This window comes from Manis pentadactyla, chromosome 6, assembly GCF_030020395.1.
Source record: "Manis pentadactyla isolate mManPen7 chromosome 6, mManPen7.hap1, whole genome shotgun sequence".
Taxonomy (NCBI): Eukaryota; Metazoa; Chordata; class Mammalia; order Pholidota; family Manidae; genus Manis; species Manis pentadactyla.
In genome coordinates, this window is record NC_080024.1 from 30,339,688 (window position 1) to 30,364,144 (window position 24,457).

Here is a 24,457-nt window from a genome sequence, read left to right on the forward strand (position 1 = left end):
TCCTGAACACTGTCAGTCTCTATGTTGGACTAAGAAGAAAAAAAGTGAAGTAGTACCTGCAAATAAGAAAGTGGGAACTAGAAGTGCACCAGAAACAGAGGGAAGAGGAAACAGGAGATGGGCGATAGAGAAGAAAATTAGGATAGTAATAGGTGACGATGTAACAGACACTGAACTTCACTTAATTGTCTCATTTCACCCTCAGAGCTGACCAATCAAGTGGATATAGTTATTATGCCTATTTTACTGATGGACCAATTGAGGCTTAGAGCTTTTTGCTAACTTACCAAGGCCACACAGATACATAGTAAATGGCCCTGCTGACTCTAGGGCTCCAGTTCTTAACCGTCGTAAAATACTGCCCAGAAATGCTTATGACTGTTTCTGGATTACATTGAAGTATGCAGTGAGGATGGACTGGTGGGAAAGAGGGAAGTTTAACAACTGGAGAGACCAGGATGACGAGAAAGCAGACAGACACGGAAGACCAGAAAGGGGGAATGCAGAAATAAAACTCAACTTTACATAAACACCGTAGATAAATTTAAATATCCCAAGGGAGAATTGAGGCAAGGGCAGTTATAAATTAGATATAACTGGAATTTCTTTGGGGGCTGCTGTGACTTCTCTCTGTCGCACTTTGTCTGGCAGATAGTGTTCTCCAGCCAAAGAAGCCTTCTGTGCTTTCAAACTGCAGCACAGATCAGGCAAAGTGCCACAGCTAAACCAGTTATTTTGGAGTTTGAGGAATGCTAGGACATTGTCTTGGCTCCCTGATTCTGAGTAGCTGCTGCAGGCATTAGAGTGACCTCAGTCTGACTGCAAAAAAGAAAAAAAGAGAGAGAGAGAGATAAAAGGGAAGCTGCACATATTTGAATACTGTGTTAATACTCTGGCTGTGCAAAACAGTTATATTAATCTTGCTTGTTGGTCTCTTGATTCCAACAGTCCTAGGAAGAACCTGGCTTACAACACACAGTCCTTAAAGGGAACAGATAGGATGAAGGGAAGAGAGTCTGGCATCCCCAAGGAATTCGCTTGGGCAATACCAAGCTCATGGTGGTATCAGGGTTCTCCTTAAGCCCTTCCCTGCTTGTCTGTTGTTCCACTTAGCCCTCCAGTCTTCCGAGGGAGTGCTTCCCCCGTCCTGATGTTCAGGTCCATCATTATCCTAGGAGTGGAAGGCAAATTTAGCTTTTGGAAATTGAGTGGACCAGAAAGAAACTTCATATACATATATGTATTTGAAAACCTTACTAACACCCTCTCTCCACTCTGAGTTGTCCTCCCAAGGCCAGACCAACACTTTTGGACTGAAGACCTATTAAAATAACGAATTTTTTAAACAGGAAAATAATGACTCATATACAAATGTAAAATTAACATGTTTCAAAGATTTTATTTAGCTCACTAATGAATGATAGAATCAGTAAGATGTTACAATAGGTTAAAAGGAGAATTCAAAGTATACATAGGCCATCAAAATGTTGGATTTATAAACAACAACAAAATGGCCAGAGTGGTTACTATTCACAGAGCAATCATCAGTTGCATTCACTAGATACAATTCATTGTATTTCTGTGGACAAGGATCATTGGCATTATTCTTTCTTTTTTGTCTCCCTTTCTTTTCTTTTCTTTTTTTTTTTTTGTATCATTAATATACAATTACATGAGCAACATTGTGGTTACTAGATTCCCTCCATTATCAAGCCCCCACCACATACCCCATTATAGTCTCTGTCCATCAGTACAGTAAGATGCTGTAGAATCACTACTTGTCTTCTATGTGTTATACTGCCTTCCCTGTGGCTCACCCCAACCTACATTATGTGTGCTAATCGTAATGCCCCTTTTTACCCTTATCCCTGCCTTTCCACCCATCCGCCCCAGTCCCTTTCCCTTTTGTAACTGTTAGCCCATTCTTGGGTTCTGTGAGTCTGCTGCTGTTTTGTTCCTTCAGTTTTTCTTTGTTCTTATACTCCACATATGAGTGAAATCATTTGGTACTTGTCTTTCTCCGCCTGGCTTATTTCACTGAGCATAATACCCTCTAGCTCCATCCATGTTGTTGCAAATGGTAGGATTTGTTTTCTTCGTATGGCTGAATAATATTCCATTGTGTATATATACCACATCTTCTTTATCCATTCATCTACTGATGGACACTTAGGTTGCTTCCATTTCTTGGCTATTGTAAGTAGTGCTGTGATAAACTAGGGGTACATCTGTCTTTTTCAAACTGGGCTGCTCCATTCTTGGGGTAAATTCCTAGAAGTGGGATTCCTGGGTCAAATGGTATTTCTATTTTGAACTTTTTGAGGAACCTCCATACTGCTTTCCACAATGGTTGAACTAATTTACATTCCCACCAGCAGTGTAGGAGGGTTTTCCTTTCTCCACATCCTCACCAGCATTTGTTGTTGTTTGTCTTTTGGATGGTAGCCATCCTAACTGGTGTGAGGTGATATCTCATTGTGGTTTTAATTTGCATTTCTCTGATGATTAGCGATGTGGAGCACCTTTTAATGTGCCTGTTGGCCATCTGAATTTCTTCTTTGGAGAAGTGTCTGTTCATATCCTCTACCCATTTTTGTAATAGTGTTATTTGCTTTTTGCGTGTTGAGGCATGTGAGTTCTTTATATATTTTGGGTGTTAAGCCCTTGTCAGATATGTCAGATATATTGACAAATATATTCTCCCATACTGTAGGATGCCTTTTTGTTCTACTGATGGTGTCCTTTGCTGTACAGAAGCTTTTTGGCATGATGTAGTCCCATTTGTTCATTTTTGCTTATATTTCCCTAGCCTGTGGAGATGTGTTCATGAAGAAGTTGCTCATGTTTATATTCAAGAGAGTTTTGCTTATGTTTTCTTCTAAGAGTTCATGGTTTCATGACTTGCATTCAGGTCTTTGATCCATTTTGAGTTTACTTTTGTGTATGGAGTTAGACATTCATTCTCTTGCATGTAGCTGTCCAGTTTTGCCAACACCAGCTGTTGAAGAGGCTGTCATTTCCCCATTGTATGTCCATGGCTCCTTTATCATATATTAAGTGACCATATATGCTTGGGTTAATATATGGACTCTCTATTCTGTTCCAGTGGTCTATGGGTCTGTTCTTGTGCCAGTACCAAATTGTGTTGGTTATTGTGGCTTTGTAGTAGAGCTTGAAGTTGGGAGATGAGATCCCCCCTCCTTTATTCTTCCTTCTCAGGATTGCTTCGGCTATTTGGGGTCTTTGGTGGTTTCATATGAATTTTATAACTATTTGTTCCAGTTTGTTTAAGAATGCTGTTTGTATTTCGATGGGGATTGCATTGAATCTGTAGATTGCTTTAGGCAGGATGGCCATTTTGACAATATTAATATTTCCTACCCAATAGCATGGGATGAATTTCCATTTATTAGTGTCCTCTTTAATTTCTCTTAAGAGTGTCTTGTAGTTTTCAGGGTATAGGTCTTTCACTTCCTTGGTTAGGTTTATTCCTAGGTATTTTATTCTTTTTGATGCCATTGTAAATGGAATTGTTTTCCTGATTTGTCTTTCTGCTAGTTCATCGTTAGTGTATAGGAATGCAACAGATTTCTGTGTATTAATTTTGTATCCTGCAACTTTGCTGATTTCAGATATTAATTCTAGTAGTTTTGGAGTGGATTCTTTAGGGTTTTTTATGTACGTATCATGTCATCTGCAGTGAGTGACAGTTTGGCTTCTTCCTTACCTATCTGGATGCCTTTTATTTCTTTGTGTTGTCTGATTGCCATGGCTAGAACCTCCAGTACTATGTTGAATAAAACCGGGGAGAGTTGGCATCCTTGTCTTGTTTCCGATCTTAGGGGAAAAGCTTTCAGCATCTCGCTGTTAAGTATGTTGTTGGCTGTGGGTTTGTCGTATATGGCCTTTATTTGTTGAGGTACTTGCCCTCTATACCCATTTTGTTGAGAGTTTTTATCATGAATGGATGTTGAGTTTTGTTGGATGCTTTTTCAGCATCTACGGAGGTGATCATGTGGGTTTTGTCCTTCTTTTTGTTGATGTGGTGGATGAGATGGATTTTCGAATGTTGTACCATCCTTGCATCCCTGGGATGAATCCCACTTGATCATGATGTATGATCCTCTTGATATATTTTTTAATTCAGTTTGCTAATATTTTGTTGATCATTGACATTATTCTAAGTTGTCTACAACTTGCACAGTTGTAAATTACTCAAAGAAAGTGGCAGGCAGAGAGAATTTGACACACTAGATAGCATACCCAAGAATTTTTTTGTCTATTTCCAAGTCATTCAGAATTTTTCCACACAAGCCCTAAACACAGAAAATTCTGATCCCCTTATTCATATGTAATTCAATGTAAAAGAATAATGAACTAAAACTCACAAATTTTATAATGAAAGTAAAATAGTTTCTTCCTGCAGAATTTCTTACTGCAAAGTTACGGATATATTATAGAAGTTAAACCTTTTTATTATTTTAATGCCTTTGCTTTTTTGGTGTACTAACTTAGTCAGGTTTTGGAGTAACACTCCCCTTCGGCTAACTTGGCTCTTGGCCACACTGCTGACATCGCCAGTAAAGTCCTTTCATAGGCCAATCTTAGTATAGTCCAAAGCTGAGTATTTCTTTCTTTTCTCTTTCTTCCCACATATAAGGAAAGTGACATGGTATTTGTCTTTCTCTATCTGACTTATTTTCCTTAGCAGGACACCCTCTAGGTCTATCCATGTTGTCGCAAATGGCAAGATTTCTTTTTTACGGCTTGAGTAATATTCCAGTTTGTGTATGTACCACATATTCTTTACCATTCATATATTGGTGGGCACTTGGGTTCCTTCCATATCTTTGTTATTTTAAGTAATGCTGCAATGAACATAGGTGTCTATTTTTTAATAAAATAAATCTAAAAAGAAAATGGAAGAAACATTTTTTATGTAGTACTGTCACTGTAAACAGGTAAAATATCTGAAAATAAAACCCAATTATAAATCATATTTTTCAAGATACTTACATACCATAAATCATGTCTTACGGCATATCTGTATTAAGACTACTTTACTGATTTCATTTTTAAAAGTTCCACTTCAATGTGTAATGAAAACTTAAGATATTTGCTTGGTCTGTTAGTTAAAAGGATAATTTTTCATTATTCAATGCAAAGTAACTAATTACATATTGAAAATTTTAAATATAAGTTGCCTAGGGAGCAAGCAGTTTTCTAGATTGGAAAGTGAGAAGGGAGAGGCTGGACAAGAGAATAAAGATGAAAAAATTGAAAGGTCTTGGTTATACTTAGCTCACCTTTCTCTGATTCTGAGCTGAAGGTAGAAAGAGTAGGTACAATGTAGTAAAACAGAGCATAAAGGGTGTCCTGAAAGATCCTGACACAACAGCAGAGTGTGTTTCAGGGTGACACTTGCCAGTTCGGACTGAGCTTCCCTTAGTCACCAGCACCATCGGCCAGCCTCTATTGGTTTGCCAGGAGGTCACGATCATGAGAAGGCAGTTGTTTTGCAGTTAACACTTCTGCCCAACCCCATGTGGACAAATAGGACAAAACTGATACCCCCGGCTACTGCATCCTATTTCCACAGCTGTTTGGGTTCCTCTTGGTTCTTGTTCTAGTCCTGATTTCTGCATTCTGACTCCTGGCTGATCCGTCTCCTGCAGCTTTATTCATTTCTGGTCTCAATGAGTGAGTATTGACATTTCAGTAATATGTAAGCTATTTTCTCTGACATGTGGCTCTTTATAGCCATCTGACTTTATTCCTCCACGTGTGTGAGCATCTGTTCTCCTGATTTAAAGTCTTGCTATCCTATGTGGTGAGTCATCCCCTCCCTGGACCTCAGTTGGACTGCACTTTTTGCTTCAAGGTCTCTCTACCCCTGAGTGCCCTAAAGGGCTTGCATTCGAAAGGCTCTCTGTTGCTCCCTCCAGGACTCCAACAGCTAGCTCAAACTATTTTCGAGCTCAGGTTCATTCAGATTACTTTATTGGTTGCTGAAATAATTCCAGAATGCTGATCCTTCCAATTTGCAGTGAGAAAGAGAAAGTAAGCCCAAGAAATAAAACCAAATTAAATTTTGACCATAATGACGGGAGCTGACGTTTAGTAGGTAAAATTATTAACCTGTATTAACATATTTATTTTAGGTCTACCTCACTTATTCTTTCAACAGATATTTATTAAGCATATTTCATGTTTAAGGAATTGTTCTAGTAACTAAGGATACAGCAGAGAATTGAAAAAGACAAAGTTTTGGTACTCAGGTACACTGTATATCAAATGGGGTTTCTTAGAGTGAGGAGGTAAATAATTAATGACTTAAAGAGTTCTACTTTATAGAGGGGAGAACTTTAAGAGTCTAATTGGTATGCTTAACTGTTTCTCTCAGTTAATCACACATAGAATAACTATTAAGCTTGGGGCAGCAACTTGAAATAAAGGCTTAGTGCTCGAAAAGGTATCGTCTTGCAAGTATTTAAGAGTTAAGCCACAGCAAATATCCTGGCCGGTATTTTCTTTCCAACTTTTTATTATGAAAAATTTCAAGCATTCAGAGAAGTTGAAAGAACAGTTCACAGAACTATATACCTATTGTCCAGATCAGTTGCTAATATTTTGCTGTATCTGGTTGACTTATTAATTATTTATATATATATACTCTAACTTCTGACTTGAAAATAATTTTAGGCTTACAGAAAAGTTGGAAGAAAAATACAAAGAATTCTCTTACATCCCCTTTGCCTACACTCACCAATTGTTAAAATTTTCCTCATTTACTTTTATATTCTCTCTGTATATGTAGCATTCTGAACCATTGTATGGGAAGCTGCATACTTCATGCCCCCTTTTCCATAAGTGTCTATTTGTGTCTATTTCTTAAGAACAGGGACATTCTACATAACCATTGTATACTTACCAATTACATAAAATTTTGAATTGATGCAGTACTATTATCTATAAGGCATATTCCAATTTTGTCAAGTGATCCAATAATGTTCTTTTTGGCCTTTTATTTTTCTCCAGTACAGGCTTCAGTCTAGCATCACACATTACATTTAGTTGTCCTGTCTCCTTAGTCTCTTTTAATTTGGAACATTTCTGTAGCTTTTCTTTGTCTTTGATGACATTGGCATTTTTTAAGAAAACAGAACTTAAAAAGAAGTGTTCCTCATTTGGAGGTTGTCTGATATCCATCTCATGTGACAGGTTGAGTTCTCCTAGAAGACGCTGAGACAGAGTTTAGTGATCAGATATGTATTAGATTTTGTCCTTAGGAGCAAGACCCATGTGTGGAAAGGGGCAGATGGGCAGGAGAAGAAATTGAGCTGCAGGGTAGAGCTGACAAACATCATCTACTCTAGGTAAACCTCTGAATCAGAGCTAAAATGGACCCCTCAGAATTGTCCCCAGGTGGGCCAAAGTGGCCAGGCCTTCTGCTTCTATTTCAGTCATGGTGGGAGGTGAGCCACTCTAGAAGGGCATGAGGGCTCTTTGCAGTACTTGCAGTCCCTGAATGGCTGCTAGGTGGAGGCTCTCTTAGTGGCTCTCCCAAGACCTTGGACAAGTTTTTCCTTGAAAGGGTATCTGGACAATGCATTTCCAGCCACTGTTTTTCATGATTAGAATCAGGTTATAAACTCCCAGCTAGACAACTACTATGTATTTTTTTTTCTGAGTGTTTGTAAATTATGTTGCAAACTTCAGCCCCCAAGACTTTATCAGACACTCTCACAAAGGAGCATTCTCCTACAAAACAATATTATTAACACAACTAAGAAAACAAAAAATAATGTCTTAATGATATCCAGTCTATATTTAGATTCCCCCAAATATCCTCAAAATTACTTTTATAGCTTTTAAAAATCAATATCTATACCCTAATTTTTTAAAAAGATAAATGTAAAAAAAAATCAGCATCTAATCAGTGGTCACATACTGCATTTGTTTTTGTCTTTTCTCTTTTAATTTGTAACTGTCCTTGTATTTGTTTTTCTATGACAAAGACTTTGTCAGGAGACTAGACCTGCTATCTTGAAGAACCTTCCTATTTTCAATTGAAAGTTCAAAACTTAATGTCACAAGAACTAGTGACATACTACAAGAAAGTAGTATTTGCTTTTAATAAATAGTTTAAGTATTACTACAAATAAAGCAATCTTTAAAGATGTGTACAATCTTTGCTAGAATGGTAATTGAGTGCCTAGTTTTATATTTATTATTAATTAAGGAGAGTCATAGAGAAATAAAGAGATAAAATGATTTAGTATAGCAATTTTATTACTCATTTATGAAATTAACTTAACTCAATATTTGTACATGTATGTGTGTGTGCATGCGTAGCCAGATTCTACTTAACCTTCACATCTTCTCTGACAAATAATGAAACAAAATAAAAAGCTTCTTAGTTTTTTTGGCAATTTGCTAGTGAGAACAGGAAATGAAAGAATCATATTATCTTATCCCATCATATTATGTTGTATCATAATCATATTATATTATATTGTTACTAAATCTTCTTTAGTGCTTTAAATGTAGCACTCTCATTATAAGCAGCCTAATCCTCTTAAAATATTATGACTCATTCATTATAACAAATTAAGAAAGACATGAGATACAATAATCTTTTCAGATTATATCCAAACAGGCTTCTTTAGCTAATGTCCTTTAATTGAGCTAGTTATAAGTTTTCTGATGGAAAATAATTATCTCTGCTAGATATTAGTCAAAATTCTTATCAGAATTTGTCAGTGATTACCACCTGGACAACTGACAAGGGTATCTTCCTCTCTCCTGCCTCCTTCCATCCCTCCTTTCTCTTTTCTTCCTTTTATGGAAATAATTTACTGTTAAAACTATTCTGTGGGACTCATTTTCCACCCAAACTAAGATCTATCCCATAAAAATTAAAGGATGTAGGAAATTTTCAATATAAAATTTACAACTTTATATGAGATAATATAAAACTAGATTTAATGTTATGAGTAGAGTAAGATATAATAGACCCTGTCAGTTTTGCTTATTTTGAGGTAGTCTGTTTTGATTCAGCACCATGCCTTTTATACCCATTGTGGTTACGTCTTGTACCCTTTGATGAGTCGCAGATTTAACTGATAGATTGATTTGTTCATTTACTTATTTATTCACTGCTATAGTCTCTAGAGCTAAAGCAAGTTGAGGAAGGAAAAGGAGGTGGTGGAAAAATTCATGTTTTTCCACAGGAGTTTAAGTATTAAGTGGGTTAAATATTGCTCTTCTTAGATTGCATAAACCTAATTTTTAAAAGAACACCAGGCTATTTGGACCACGTGGGTTTCAGATGAACCGAGTATACTTGTTTAAACTCCCTATCCAGGTGATAGCAAAAATAGCAAAATAAGGACCTCAGAAAATTCCCTCCTCCACAAAAGCAACAAGAAACTGGCAAAATGGTAAGAATCAACTTTTTCATAACTCTGGAAATTACCCAAAGGCTTACAACAATCTAGGGAGTGTTTATTAAAAACAAAAACAACAAAAGAAAAAAAAAGATCAATCTCAGTAAAAGAAGTGAACTTTGTGGCATTTTTAACTTGCTCTAGTCCCATCCTGGACTCTTGTGCTCTGTGATGTTCTTGAAAACTAACAACCTGCATTCACAGTGAAGACCAGCACGCCCATAGCCCCCGGAAGGAACAGAAAGAGGCTGGAGTTCCTTCAAAGCTTCATTCCCAGAGAATTATTATATGACCTGGCTGGTAGTGGCTCCCTGGAAAACCTCACTTGCAAGACTGTCTTTATTTGACCTAACTCAGCCCACCCAGCGTGAAAACCATTTTCCGCATAAGCATTTATCAAAAACAATTATAGGCAATTCCTTAACTTTGCAGCTGCCTGAGGTGATGGATACCAGTTTGGAGAAAGAATTAGACTAAGCAAAAGCTTAAAAAGAAAAACTAGGGAATGAGGGGATTTGAAAAGCTCTGGCATACACCTAGGACTTAGGAAGGTCACCTGTATGTATACAGTTGTTCTTGTGCTCAGGGCTCTGTGCATTGCCAGGAAAAGACCTGCAAAGGCCTTAAGCTCTCACCTCTCACCTTGAGGCTCTGTGCAAGCAACGAATGAAGGCTAAGGCAGAGTTGAAAGTGTGCTCTCAACATGCACACACAGACCCTCACCAAAAACTAGGAGACTTACTGGTTCCAGGCATTTGAGGAAATCTGCAGGTCTTAAATTATACCTTCTGAGCTTTGCACAGTGGTAACAGCAAAGGAAAAGTCATATGGGCCACAGGACAGCCAACCAGATTTCTCTGGATTCCTGCTCCTTTGCATTTCAGTCAGGCCACAAAGGATTTTCCTTTCTTTCTTGCCAGCTCAGCCATACATTCAAAAAGATGATTTTTGCATTCAGTCCAGGGTTTTTAGTGGTTTCTAGTGAAAAGTGTTTAAAGAATACCCAGAGTACCCTATTGCCAGAAACACACCACCACCGGGCTTTTGAGCTATTACTTTCCCATTGTCATCTGCAAGAAGGATCTACTTTGGCTTTTATTTCATATGTGAATATAGGAGGAGCAGAGTTAAGCAGATGGCAGTGACTGCACTGTGGGGGAATCCCACTTATATTTTGTTACTATTCAGCCTCAGCCAGGCTTGAACCAGCTTCCATTTTCTCTTATGCTTGCGGGGCTGCAGCAGCCCAGACACAACACTCTCCCACAGTAGCTGACTCTACCCACTTCTTTTGTCACAAATCTCCGCAACTTCCAATATTCTTTGCTCCACAAAAATGTGTTTTTATGTTAAGGTTTTTATTATTAATCACTACAGGAGAAGAGCAGATAACAAAAACCACTGATATGAGAGATTGATAACTTTACAAAAGATCTTATGTTCATGTCCTGATTTCTTTCTGGAATGACTTTTTGTCTCCCAGTTTTACTATTTTAAGGAATTATTCCATATTTAGGTGAAGACCACAGGGACTCTGTTTTCAAAAATGACCCTTCTTCCTAAGCTAAAGATGTTGGGGCCTGTGGATGCTATCAAGGCAGGACAGTAAGTATATCTTTCCTCTCTAGGGGACATCTGGCACCTCTGAGAATCAACAGATTGAATGACACCCCAATCAGTCATCCTCTGTCCTGATTAGGAATATTATGGGAATTGCTTTATAATCTTCTATTATTATATGATAAAACACCCAAACATAAACTAGATTCTGATTGTGGACCCACTTTTAACCACCCGGTTAACACAAGCCTTTATTCCTTCTGAAACTTTGATTTGGTACTATGTTAGACCTTCTTACTCTTGACTCATTTTTTAGCTTTTCTTCTATTATTTTCCATCTCATTGTCTCTCTGGGCTACATTTTAGATAACTTCATATCTTCTAGTTTACATTCTCGCTTTGGCAGGGTCTAAGCTACTTTATACATTCAATAAATTAAATTTCAGTATTAACTTTATAACTTCTAGGAGTCCTGTATAAAACTTTCTTGACCCAAAGTAGATGTTCTACCTAAAATCCTAGTAGTTATTAGTGCTTTTGTCTTTAGTATTCATGTCTTTAAAAGTGTTCTGCTTTCTGTTTTCTCATGTAGAAAATAAAAGGACCAAACTGGATTTTCTCTAACATCTCATCTCACTTGAACAGACTGTAATTCAATGATTTAGCAACCCTGACTCTACACTTTCAGAGAGATTAAAGAATGGAAATTGGTGTGTAAAGGGAGAACTCTCATTCCCCAACTAACAATGGCAAGTTGAAAAAAGCGTAAAAGTTATAGAAATGGCAACTAGATCTTTGGGGTGAATATGGGACATAAGAAACATTGTTTCCCTTCACTGTGCATTACTTATGAAAGACATTTTATAGTGTCCTCTCTCTTTACCCTCCTTGCCCCCCCTCCTTCTAAAAAGCTCAACAGAGGTAGCACTACATATATGCATTGGTTGATAGAATACCATGGCTAAGCCAAGAATCAGGAGCTGTCACTGTGTCAAGTATAACACTAGAGGGACCAAAACAGTTCCAGCATTGGCAGAACTTCAGACGTGTTCAAGTCCACTCATGTTTACTTACTGATTTCCTGCTTCTAAACCTTCAATTTATGGTTGCCTCATAAAACATCTCCAAGTCTAAGAACGGTACCATCACCTGACACAGCTTTGCACTAGGATGAGAGCTCCATGGGTTTCACTGCTGTTCACTACCATTTCTCCAGGGCCCAGATATAATATAGTAGATGCTCAATATTTAAACTAAAATGCCTCTTTCCCTCATATTGTTTTATTTTCTGGACAGATAAGAGCTCCCTTTTCTTCATGCTAGACCTTGAGGCATTTAAATTAAGTTACCCTGTCTTTTCTTTTCCAGTATAAATAGCTTATACCAGTTCATTCAGTGCTTTCTCTCCATCCTGTTACCATTCTTGTGAATGTACTCTATCATCGGTCCTCTTGAATCGTAATTCTCAGAAAAGAATACAGTGCCCCCAGGTGCAGTCTGCCCAGTTCAAGCACAGCAGGACGTTCCTCCCCCAGTTCCGTTAAAACAACCCAAGGGAAAATTCACTTCCCTTTCTTGACTCACATTGAACCCATGGTCAAGGAGAAAGCAGAAACTGAGCACGTCTAAGCACTGGAACAGGTTACCACAGGACATTAATCTTCATGCCTTTGGCGAATGGTGCTCACCCATGGAAATGCTAGTGAAGGTGGTTGATTGGGCCCCTACCTGGGGGCATCATGTTGATCGCCTTACGGATGGTGAAAGGGTACTGTATAAGCCAGTAGTCCATATTACATTGCCCTTTAATGTAGGCTTACCAAATCCATCTTAGGAAACTAACTCAGGGCCTAGAACTGCTACCTCAGCACATTAGCAAGCAGGAAAACCTGTCAGGGAAGATGTTTGCTTCATACTGTAACTGGCTGAAACTTCAGTGCAGATGCTGCTTAATAAGTGAATTCTGAAGTGAAAGAAGACAGGTAATTTCTAAAGAACATTCTGGACTCTGCCTTTCTGCCCCATTTTTCAGGTCAGTGTGGTGGAATTAGGTTTTTTTAGAAGTAATACAGTGGCCATTTCTGCATTTCTCTTTTCAGAACCTTCAAACTTTTGTTACCTTGAATGCAAGGAAGACCAAAGTGTCTTCAACGCAGGATATATGATTACTGTTGAGGTGACTTTTCTTAGGTGGTTTTAAAGATGAGCCTAGAATTGTTGCCTTTTTGCTTTTAGTATCTAGATGCACAAGTTATTAAACATAGTTTCAGGGAACCAGATTTTAGGCTTCAAATGGTTTGACTGACTTTGCCTTGTTAGAGAAAACTCTGTGATAAGCAGAAAAGATACAGGAACCTGTTCTAAAAGTAGAATTTTAGAAAGAAGTTGTATTGTATCAAGTGGTTTGTTTACTGAGTTCCTTCCGAGTTCCTTTTCAGGAAAGAAACTGCTTGCATTATATTTCAAGGAAGGTATATTGTGTTACTTGTACAGGTGCTGGGATATTTCCTGATTGAGTGTTTGGTGAAGCACTTGGCTTTGAGTTCTCTGAAGTACTGAGACAATAGCGACAGTGCAGATACACGCCTACATCCATTCTTTCTCAAGAACCACCATACTTTCTGACCTTTGGAAAGTCACTTTTGTTTTCCTGAAGTCCCAGACCTCTGTTTCTGGGACAAGGTGAGTCATATCAAATGCAGAGAAAAGACAGTAAATGAATGAAAATCATTTCACTGTATGTTGCTATGTCCAGAATCACGTTGCAAAGCAGTATAGTTAAGAGGCCTCAAAAGTTGTTCATTCCTTGCATTTCTATGACTGGTCAGAAAGTAAAATGGAAAAGATGCCATAATATGAAATGAGATAAAAATAAGAAAAAGAGCTCTTAAAATATAGTCATGGGCCTTCCCATTGAACCAATATCCTTTCCTTCCTCACTCTCTCCTCCCCTTTATTTCTTCCTTCCTCCCTCCCTCCTAACTTCCTTCCTTCTTTTCTCAGTCAAGTAAGAAAAGAAGAAAATAAAAAGGGGTTTGGAGTCTATGCATAAATGCTTTCCCACTTTCTACTTATGCAAACTTAAATATGAAGAACTAGTTAGGAAGTGGAGATTCTGTTTCTTCTGCAGTTTTACAGCTGTTTTGGGCACTGTTGCATGTTTATAACCTTTTCCCACAGATGTTACATTTTATGAAATGTGATTCATTAGGGTGGTACTAGAATCTTTAGATGGAAAGAAGTCCCCAAGGGCTGGATGATTACACAAGTCTGGTTCATGCAAAACCTGAAATATTTGAATAGACTATTTCTTGGAAACAAGAAAAAGGCAAAAAGATTTTGCCATATGTAAAAAAAAAGAGCAATGATTTCAAATTAATTTTCTCTGGGAAGAATAAGGGAGGGGTAATATTCTTGTTTGGGGAGATTTTTTTTTTTCATTTGCAAAATGTTTTTAATTTGTGGAGACTTTTTGTTTTGGGCCTTGGTCCATATTTTTGTTCCAACATGCCAAAAAGAAAAAAAAATTACCAGAAGATATTTTTTGAATGCCTACTCTGTGCAAAACACCAGATTTGGTGTTACTCGGAGGCGAGGAGAATAGTATAAGAGTTAGAATACATTGTCCTTCCATCTTCGAGTTTCTCATAAAAGTTTAAAACTAAATGTCACCCGTTTTTTTTAAAACAAGGCACCTGGGGTTCCAAGTGGGAAAGTGGCTCAATTGAAAGTCATGCAGCTAAGTGACAGGCAGAACTAAAACTTAGAACCACCTGCTGAGTTCCAGGGCTCTTTCAACACACCAGGCTACCTTGTACCCATAGACTTAAATAGTGCCAAATGTCATGGCAGGGCAGATCTAGAATGAGGCAATTAAAGCAAAACTATACCAGGTGCCAAAATTCTCAGGAATCAAAATGAATGCAAAAAAATCCATGCTGAACACAGTGTCAAAATTTCAAGGGAAGTTAGGATCTGAACCTGCACTTGAATGACACAGCCTCACTGTAATTTTGGCTTCATGTCATACAGTCTGAACTTTCAGGTGGACAAAGAGGGAAATCCACCAAGAAAATATTCCCATGGCTGAGATAACTATAAGGAATCCCTGAATGTCTAGAGTGAGATGTGCAGGTGTTCAAAGATGGCTCACAAACTGTTCAAGGTAGCGTACTGAGATAAAATAGCTCTCATTTGTTTTCATGACAAACTAAGACTGAAGAGCATGGGGAAAAAAACTCAAGGTGTGACCATGGGTCATGCTAACCTCTAAGGGCCCCTGCTCCCATAATGAACTGGTTCCTTTCAAGGGCTCTGGACAAAATGAAGTCCTCAGAGCCTCACCCTGGGGTTTGGTTGGAGGGTTTTGATCCAAGCTAGAAGTTGGGTTAAACTACTAATATTGATTGACCAATTTCTAGCTTGAATCCCCTTTTGATTTTCTCTTTCAACCATGTCCTATGCCTGAAGTGTTCAGCTAGGATCTGGATATGCACCACTTGTAAGTACCCATGCCTTTAGAAGGCTAAGAAGAAATCACAGTGGGGCCTGGGAGGACAGGAGAGGCCTTTGGGCAAAGGCAGTCCTCCAGATTCATACGTGGTCCAGTTCACCTAGAGAGACCACAAGGGAGCTGAGGGCATAACCTGTGTGGGAGCAGGGAAGACTATGCATTTGCCTGAATGTCCTGAGATCCAGCGAAGATGCGCTGGGTGGGAGGTGTTTAGGCTCCTGGTCGCACAGTTTGTTTCCTCACTTTTCCCCATTTTGCAGTGATTTTGACAGCAGAGTCAGAACCACTTTAGGAGTAGAATGGTGGACCTGTGGAACAGGGCTAATATGCAGCTGTGACAGGAGTTCAAGGTTAAATACTGTTCTCACAAGCTGGCTCTGCTGGGCCTGGAGGTGGAGGTGGGTGAGGAAAGGTGGGAAAGAGTCTAAGAACTAAGGAGCATTCTTTTTTCCTCTGTTATTCTGAGCTTCCTCCTATCTAGTCATCCTCATTTGCTGGGAAGAGGGGCTTGTTTTCTATTTTGTTTTTCATTCAGCCACAGGTACTGCTCTAGAATGAAAAATAGAATCCTTTTATAAATTCAGCATCATTCTCAGAATCTCTACTGCTTTAAAGACTCTTGAGAAAGGATTCTTGTGCCTCGGGTGCTTAATGGTTAAGGACATGGCCTTTTACAAATTTGGATGAGTACTGTAACCATGACAACTTGCCAACTTGCCAACTCAATGGTTTTTGCAAGTACTTTAATTTTCCTCATCTTCAGTTTCCTAAGCAATAAGTAGAGAATAAGGGCTTAAAAATAATACCTGTTGTCATAGATTCTTGCCTTTAAAGGGTGATGTTAAGGCCATCTTCCTGGATATATCAAAGCCTTCTAGACTATTCCAATCAAGCAGCCATTTAGGCTGTGCTGGAACCCCCTTAGTGCCCACCAGAGCAGTATATCTGTTTGCTCGGTTGTTGGTTGGTAGGTTTTTAACATTCTCCATTTTAACAGCTGTTAAGTTCTTGCTTCTACTAAGCCAAAAGTTTCCTGGCTATTACATCAGTATTTTTTTGTGCTGGCTCCAACACTGAGTAAACGCCTTACTTTTCCCTCATCTTCAAGTGTCTAAAGACAGCTCTCAGACTCCTCAAGTCTTCCTTTCTCATTGATTTCTTCTACCATTCTAACAGAGACATCATTTCAAGTGCTCTCAGTTTCCCGTGTCCTGTCTTTGCACTGCTTTAGTTTTCACTGGTCTTCTCAAAACTGGTTTTGCAGACCTCAGAAAACTACTAATATTGACTGACCATGACTCAGTGGAGCCCTGAGGTTGCTAACTTTATTTTCAGTACCATAAAATAATTAAAGGGGTTCATGGTGAATGTCTCTAAACCATCCACAATAATGAGTCCAGCGCCCAATTGTTTGATTATGATCAATGGGTAAGTCTTTCAACTTGTGCTTTGTTCTATCTTCCACTACCTCATTTTATCCCATACGCCCTCCTGCCTCATTCCAGGGGAGATAGAAGGCATATATAATTTCAGGCATAATTTTGTATGAATGGAAGGAAGTCCAAGAATTGTTGCCCTTCCCACTCCACCCCCTCTCCTGTTTTTGCTGCTGTGTCGAAAAAACATTACTATTGCTACCAAAACAGGTTTCCTTTAAACCCCCTTCACCAAGTTGCTTACTACCTCTTTGGGTGATCAACATTATTGTTCTGTGAAATAGCTGCAAGTTTAAAATAGTCTGCAGGTTCCTTGACTGTTGTTCCTTCTCCTTTAGGAGAATAGCTTTCTCTTTCTTTAAAAAAAGGAATTCTCTTAAAATAAATTAAAAGAAGAATATAATGACTGTCAATTCAGTTCCCACCCTCAACCACCCACAGACTTCTATAAATGTCATTGACAGCATGTAATTGAGAACCAAGACACTGTCATCAGTGCAAAGTAATGGTGAAATAGGACACAGAGGTATATGATGGTAGCAGCACAAATGTCCACTGTGTGCCCTTGACTTTTCGGAAGCATAACTTTGTCTCCAGAGATTTCAGGTCACAGTTAAAGATTCTAGACCCTCACAAACATAGTCATGTTTAAACTTTTTAAATGTTTTAAGTAGATACAGATGATATCTATTCATAAGAAGTTTTATAATCTGTTAGGTAGGCTATTGTGGCTGCTGCTTCCAGAATCAGTTCTTTAGGAGACATAATGCTGCCCAGAAGACATTTAAGAGGATTAAAACTTTAGTTTTGACCATTTATATGGATGAAGATACCCAAAATATAGGGACATTTTAGATGTCCATTAGCTATCTAGTCATATTCCCTACAAAAACAAAGTTACAGAAGTCTTGTGCCAGCTCGGTTTCCAAATTCAGTGCCCACATTCTTCCTGCTAAAAACTTAACTTGAATACACAGAAATCCCTTTTCACTGAATACTGATTAGGGCTGTGATCAAGGCTTTGAAACATAACGTCATGGTGGTTATGCTTTTTCAGAGTATATAAAACTGAGATAAAGACCTAGATTATATCCTTTAATCAAAAGTGAAAAACAGCTTTTTAAAAGAGAGAAATAAGAGAAATATAGTGTGTTGTGGTATTTTATTTTCTCATCAGTCTTGGCTAGATAGAGGGATAATAATGGCATCTGGGGACTAGAATGGGGTTCCCCAACTCAAGTGTCTGGAGAAAGCAGGATTCTAACAATGTGTGAACACCACCGTGATTCAAAAATGAAGCCCACAAAGCAAAATGAATTTTAAAATTTCTGCTTAAAATCTTCTCACCCTTCTCTTGAAGTATTGCAAAGAAATCCCACTCTTTCTGCCTTCTAACTTTCTACCCCCATTGTGTATACTGCTTTTAGTCTTAAACTGGTAATAATAGCTACAGTTCTTGAACGTCTGTGTGCCAGGTACTCAGCTAACCACTTTTTGAGGATTTCCTTATGTGATCATCTCAGCAACCCTATGAGTCAATACTATTACTATTCCCATTTTGCAAGTGGGAAACTGAGATTTCTAGGTAGTAGGTGATTTGTGTAAGATTCCACAGCCAGTCACACTAGTTAGGATGGCCACTATCCAAAAGACAAAAAACAAAAAAGGTGAGGATGTGGAGAAAGGGGAACCCTCCTACACTGCTGGTGGGAATGTAAGTTAGTTCAACCATTGGAAAGCAGTGTGGAGGTTCTTCAAAAAACTCAAAATAGAAATACCATTTGACCCAGGAATTCCACTCCTAGGAATTTACCCTAAGAATGCAGGAGCCCAGTTTCAAAAAGACATATGCACCCCTATGTTTATCGCAGCACAATTTATGATAAGCCAAGACATAGAAGCAACCTAAGTGTCCCATCAGTAGATGAATGGATAAAGAAGATGTGATACATATACACAATGGAATATTATTCAGCCATAAGAAGAAAACAAATCCTACCATTTGCAACAAAATGGATGGAGCTAGAGGGTATTATGCTCAGTGAAATAAGCCAGGCAGAGAAAGATAAGTACCAAATGATTTCACTCATCTGTGGAGAATAAGAAGAAAGCAAAAACTGAAGGAACAAAACAGCAGCAGATTCACAGAACCCAAGAATGGACTAACAGTTACCAAAGGGAAAGTGACTGGGAAGGATGGGTGGGAAGGGAGGGTATAAGAGGAAAAAGGGGCATTACCATTAGCACTCATAATGTAGGGGGCAGGGCATGGGGAAGGCAGTATAGCACAGAGAAGACAAGTAGTGATTCTATAGCATCTTACTATGCTGATGGACAGTGACTGTAATGGGGTTATGTGGTGGGAACTTGATAATGGGGGGAATCTAGTGACCACAGTCTTGCTCATGCAACTGTATATTAATGATACCAAAATAAAAAATAAATAAAAATATATAAATAAATAAAATATTCCACAGCCAAGAAGAGGGGAGACTGAGATTTGAAGGCAGACAATCTGGTTCCAGAGCCCATAGACCACTTCATTGCCTGACACTTAAATTATACCTGTGCATTAATTATCATAAACTCTTGCAAAGGAATTAAGCCTTAAAGGTTCTTCCTGATCTAAGGTTAATCATTCGCTCTGTTTTCTCCCAGCAACCGACAGAGCCATACAGATTTGACAAGTCAGGACTCCGAGTTCTGGGTGGAGCATCAAAACAACTGGTACGTAAGTAGGCACTGACTTTTCAAATGAGTTGCATTCTCTTAAACTGTCCAAGTGCAGCATGGGAGTTAGACATACAGGTCAGTCTGCAAGGGCTTTTTATGAAAGGACTTTGATCCCAGCAGAGTGAAAATAGGTATCATTTTATTTGCACTTAACTCAATTTGTTTTTCATAAAAGAAAAACTCTCTCCCAACCTCACTGCCTTTTAAAGTGAATAAAACATTGATGTGTAAAATTAGCTTTTCTATCTCAGGTTGAATTTAATGTCAACTCATTAAGAAAGTTACTCTGAAGATTATATTCAGTTTAGCGAAGCTTCCTGAAAGATTCTATTAGTTTCCTAAATGAATGTCTCTCAGATAGGTCTCCTTTATCTCCATTCTCACTCTCACTGCCTAGGGCCCTTCCGTCTTTGACTTCAGTTGTGGCAGTATTCTCCCATTCTCCCAAACTGCTACCAGATGATCTTTAAAAAAACAAAGATTCGGTGATACCACTCCTTGCTTCAGTGTTTTTATTTGCTCCCAACTGGCAATGGAATAAAATACAAATGCTTAAGCATGACATTCAAAGGCCCTCATTACCAGAACTCTCCTCCTTTTTTGTCTCTTTTCCAGTTGAATCAAAATACGTCCACTCTTCTATTAGGCCAAGGAGTATTGTCATTGGTTTTAATGTACAGCATTAATCAGTAAATGGCAAGGGAATGCAGATAGGCAAGATGTTTCTGTATTAAAGGGTAAGCTATGCCAGGGCTTGGCATGGGAGGTGCAATCTGACAATTATTGCTTTACCACCTCCCAAACAGCAGGAACTGTCAATATCACACCCAACCTTCAGTTTCAGTTTAAACCTTCATAGCTTCCTTTGAGTAAACAGGGTATCTTTATAAGAGACACTGCTATGCCTCAAAGCCTTCCAAGCAGGATTGTTCATCCAAAGGGCAGCAAAACATTCTACTGGTGCCAAACATCTTGAGTACACTCTGGGGTGTGGCATGCAATTTATATTTGATAGTTAGTGGAAAATACTGAGCAATGCCTCTGAATAACCACACACACACACACACGCTTTTCCAAAAATCTCTCTTTACTAAGATACCCCTTGAAAAATAAAGTTTGCTGACTATATATGTTTGCTAGGTCATGGATCTGTGGTTTTCACCAAAGAGCTTCTCTTTCATGTCCACTCATTCTTTGTATTCATTCCTGTCATCTGATTAAAAGTAAAATACATTTTCCCTCAATGGCCCCAGTGATTTTCAGAGGAGACACATTGAGCTCCTGAGTTCTTTTTCCACCAGGAAGGGACGATCTACACAGGCAGTCTGCATAGACAAAGGTCAGTAACATTAAATTCTCTTCTCTGTTCAAAGTAGATTAGAGCCTGAATTTTCTTAAGATTCTGTTAGGTATACATTTTGCAGTGGTCCATGGAAACCCATCTAACTCAACATTATGGAACTAAATCAAACCCTTCTACATTCACCAAATATTCTGCCAGAAGGAATCTTTGTGTTTTGTCAAGGTAGATAAACAGAATGTTTCCCTCCATAGCCAAGTCTCATTTAAAGCCTTATTTAAAAGTTTAATGACACCTATTTCTACCAGATGTCCTTCTCCCAAATCATTTGGGTTTTATAGATGATTTAATTGCTACACTTTCTGCCAGAACTCTTGCAGTGAAATCTATTTACTCAGAAAAGAGTTTCAGCTTTACCATCTATTAAATCTGAATAGATCAGAAACCAATATGCTTAATTCAATGAATAGTTCTGTGCTCCAGACCCAGACATTTGCCACTTGAGTGGCAATGTGACAACGTGGATCCTCATGGCCACTGAATCCCTACAGTAAATATGCCTCTTTCCAGTTTTTGGAAACCAAGCTACACACTCCAGGGATGGTTCTCTGAACTTTTCTCCACACCAGGCATTTTCCACACATTTCTAACAGACTTGAGTGTACTTGCATATGTTCATGTCTACAGGATAGCCTGGCACTTGCTTAAGTGGCTACTCAAAAGATTTTATGATCATGTAGATCTTTAGTAGTCTTTATTTCAGCTAGAATTATTTACTTGCCTTTCAGCAGCACACATAGTTTAAGACAAATACAGTAGCTATTTCCTCTTTTCAGGCAAGTCTAAAAGCCTCATCCTGACATTGTTATTGTGCTCTTCCAAATTGAAAAGCTGTGTGGCCTCCCATCAGCCAAGGTGGTTGGACTGCCTATTTAATAAATGACAGTGTTTCTTGTAAACCTGAGCTTAAAGACCTCATTCTGCCTCTTCCCCACCTTCATTTCTGGTTATTGTCCAATAAGACTTCTTTCTATTGCCCAGACATTTCCTCCTGTTTCACTGCTGAGTCTTCACTCACATTTTTCCATCACTTCTCAAAAAAAAAAAATGTACATGCACATATATCCACATAATTAAACTGAGGACAGATTTTCCCACATTTTCTTTCTGTATCTCTTTTTGCCCCTTCTCTCTTACCCACCAAGAATAAACAGGTAAGTTTAACACAACATGTTTGATGACACAGCAGCATATCAATTTTTTAAAGTTTAAAAAGGCATTTCTACAGACTCAAAGCTTTAAATTGGCAGAAATGCGCAAGATAGTAAGTTTTTTGGTAGAGCACATTTTTTTGCTTTGAGGGTGCAGATATTATTTTGAGATTCCATTATCCATACTTTATTTGTGTTCTCTCTCACATGTGTGTAGTTTTAATTCTTTGAACAATTTTATTTCTTACTTTATATAAGGTGCAGTGTTAGCAAAGATTGAATTTAAGTGCTGACAGTATCATAGAGAGTGCACAGTATCATAAAGAGCGATTCGGGAGTGGTGGTGAACACTGCAAATCAGAGTACATACCTGTCTGAAGGAAAGCAAAAGCTGCTGACATTCAAGCTCATCATTAACAGATAATATAAATTATCAGGAGATGGTGACCATTGGAATCTTTTTGTGGAACCTCCCCATGTTTAAATATTAGTGTCTACATCAAACATTTTAAAATACTTTTTCAACAAAATTAAACACACAGACCAACAATTTGCAACCTCTCTAAAGCACAATTGGTTGGTAATGGGATGGAATAGACCAGGCCAAGCGAGGACTCCAAGATAAGAGTTCCCCACAGTAAGAGAGCAGATTCAGCAGCAGGAAAGAGAAGGAAGGAGTGCAGACTGAGCTCAGTGTGTGTAGCTCAGAGTTTCTTGACTTTGTCTGGTGATGTCTATTTAGCCTTAGGAGTGCTCCCATTTAGAGCAGTCCCTCTAAAATACCCTGTAGAGGTGGTTTGTGGGAGGCAAATTCCCTCAGCTTTTGCTTGTCTGGGAATTGTTTAATCCCTCCTTCATATTTAAATGATAGTCGTGCTGGATACAGTATTTATTCTTGGTTCAAGGCCCTTCTCTGTCATTGCATTAAATATATCATGCCATTCTTTTCTGGCCTGTAAGGTTTCTGTTGAGAAGTCTGATGATTGCCTGGTGGGTTTTCCTTTGTAGGTGACCTTTTTCCTCTCTCTAGCTGCCTTTAATACTCTGTCCTTGTCCTTGATCTTTGCCATTTTAATTATTATGTGTCTTGGTGTTGTCCTCCTTGGGTCCCTTGTGTTGCGAGTTCTGTGTGCTTCCGTGATTCGAGTGACTACTTCCTCCCCCAGTTTGGGGAAGTTTTCAGCAATTATTTCTTGAAATATACTTTCTATCCCTTTTTCTCTCTCTTCTTCTTCTGGGACCCCTATAATACGGATATTGTTCCTTTTGGATTGGTCACACAGTTCTCTTAATATTGTTTCATTTCTGGAGATCCTTTTATCTCTCTCTGTGTCAGCCTCTATGCGTTCCTGTTCTCTGGTTTTTGTTCCATTAATGGCCTCTTGCATCTCGTCCATTCTGCTTTTAAGTCCTTCCAGAGATTGTTTTATTTCTGTAGTCTCCCTCTCTACTGTGTCGGTTAGCTCTTGCATTTTTCTCTGCAGGTCCATCAGCATGATTATGACCTTTATTTTGAATTATTTTTCAGGAAGCTTGGTTAGGTTTGCCTCCCCAGATTCCTTCTCAGGGGAGGATGTCTGGGTTAGTCTGGTTTGTATCAAATTATTCTGCCTTTTCATGGTGATAGAGGTAGTTGTGGGCAGCTGGTGTGTGTGTCAGCTGGGAGAACCAAGACCCTTTCCACTTGCTCCTGGCCTTCCTTTCCTGGGAGAATGGCGACCCCTAGTGGCTTGTGCTGGGCAGCTGCGCACAGACGGGATCTCTGATTCTTGCCTGGCCGCTGTGGAGTTAAGCTCCCCAGATGCTGCGGGCGTGGCCAGCCTCAGGCTTCTGCTCTGCTATGACGGGGCCACGCCAAAGGGGGAACGGGCGGGAGGCTGTTTATCGCTCATGGGGCCTCAGAGCTGCCTGCTGCCCAGGGGGTTAGGGCACCTGGAGTTACCCGGGATTCCCAGCTGCTGGGCTGAGTGTGCCTGGACACTTCCATCCAGCTGTGGGGTCCCTGTCCCTTTAAGACTTTCAAAAAGCACTTGCTTTTCTTTGTCCCAGGGGCGCCGGCTGTGGGGATCGCTCATGGGTTTTACTGTCCCGTTTCCCTAGTATCCAGCACACCACGCACTGTGTGTCTGTGCTCCCGGTGTGGATGACTAGGGCTGGGTGTTTAGCAGTCCTGGGCACCCTCTCCCTCCCCGCTCCGACTCCTGTCCCAGGAGCTGGGGGGAGGGGCGCTCGGGTCCTGCTGGTCCGGGGCTTGT

General features: G+C 39.1%; 1 protein-coding gene across 10 annotated transcripts in view; it reads left to right on the forward strand.

The window, feature by feature from the left end:
• The window catches only part of CMKLR2 (chemerin chemokine-like receptor 2), a 45,249-nt gene that overhangs the window by 12,614 nt on the left and 8,178 nt on the right, over window positions 1–24,457 (forward strand). The window contains exons 1-3 of one of the 10 annotated variants that reach the window (XM_057503661.1): window positions 12,922–13,041; window positions 13,503–13,691; window positions 19,617–19,689. The exons of 1 other annotated variant lie outside the window; for it this stretch is intronic. The gene's annotated coding sequence lies outside the window, so the exon portion shown is untranslated. Of the gene's footprint in view, window positions 1–5,203; window positions 5,701–12,921; window positions 13,042–13,502; window positions 13,692–19,616; window positions 19,690–24,457 lie in introns of those variants that run through there. 8 more of the 10 variants (XM_057503659.1, XM_057503660.1, XM_057503665.1 and 5 more) reach the window with 8 other exon arrangements.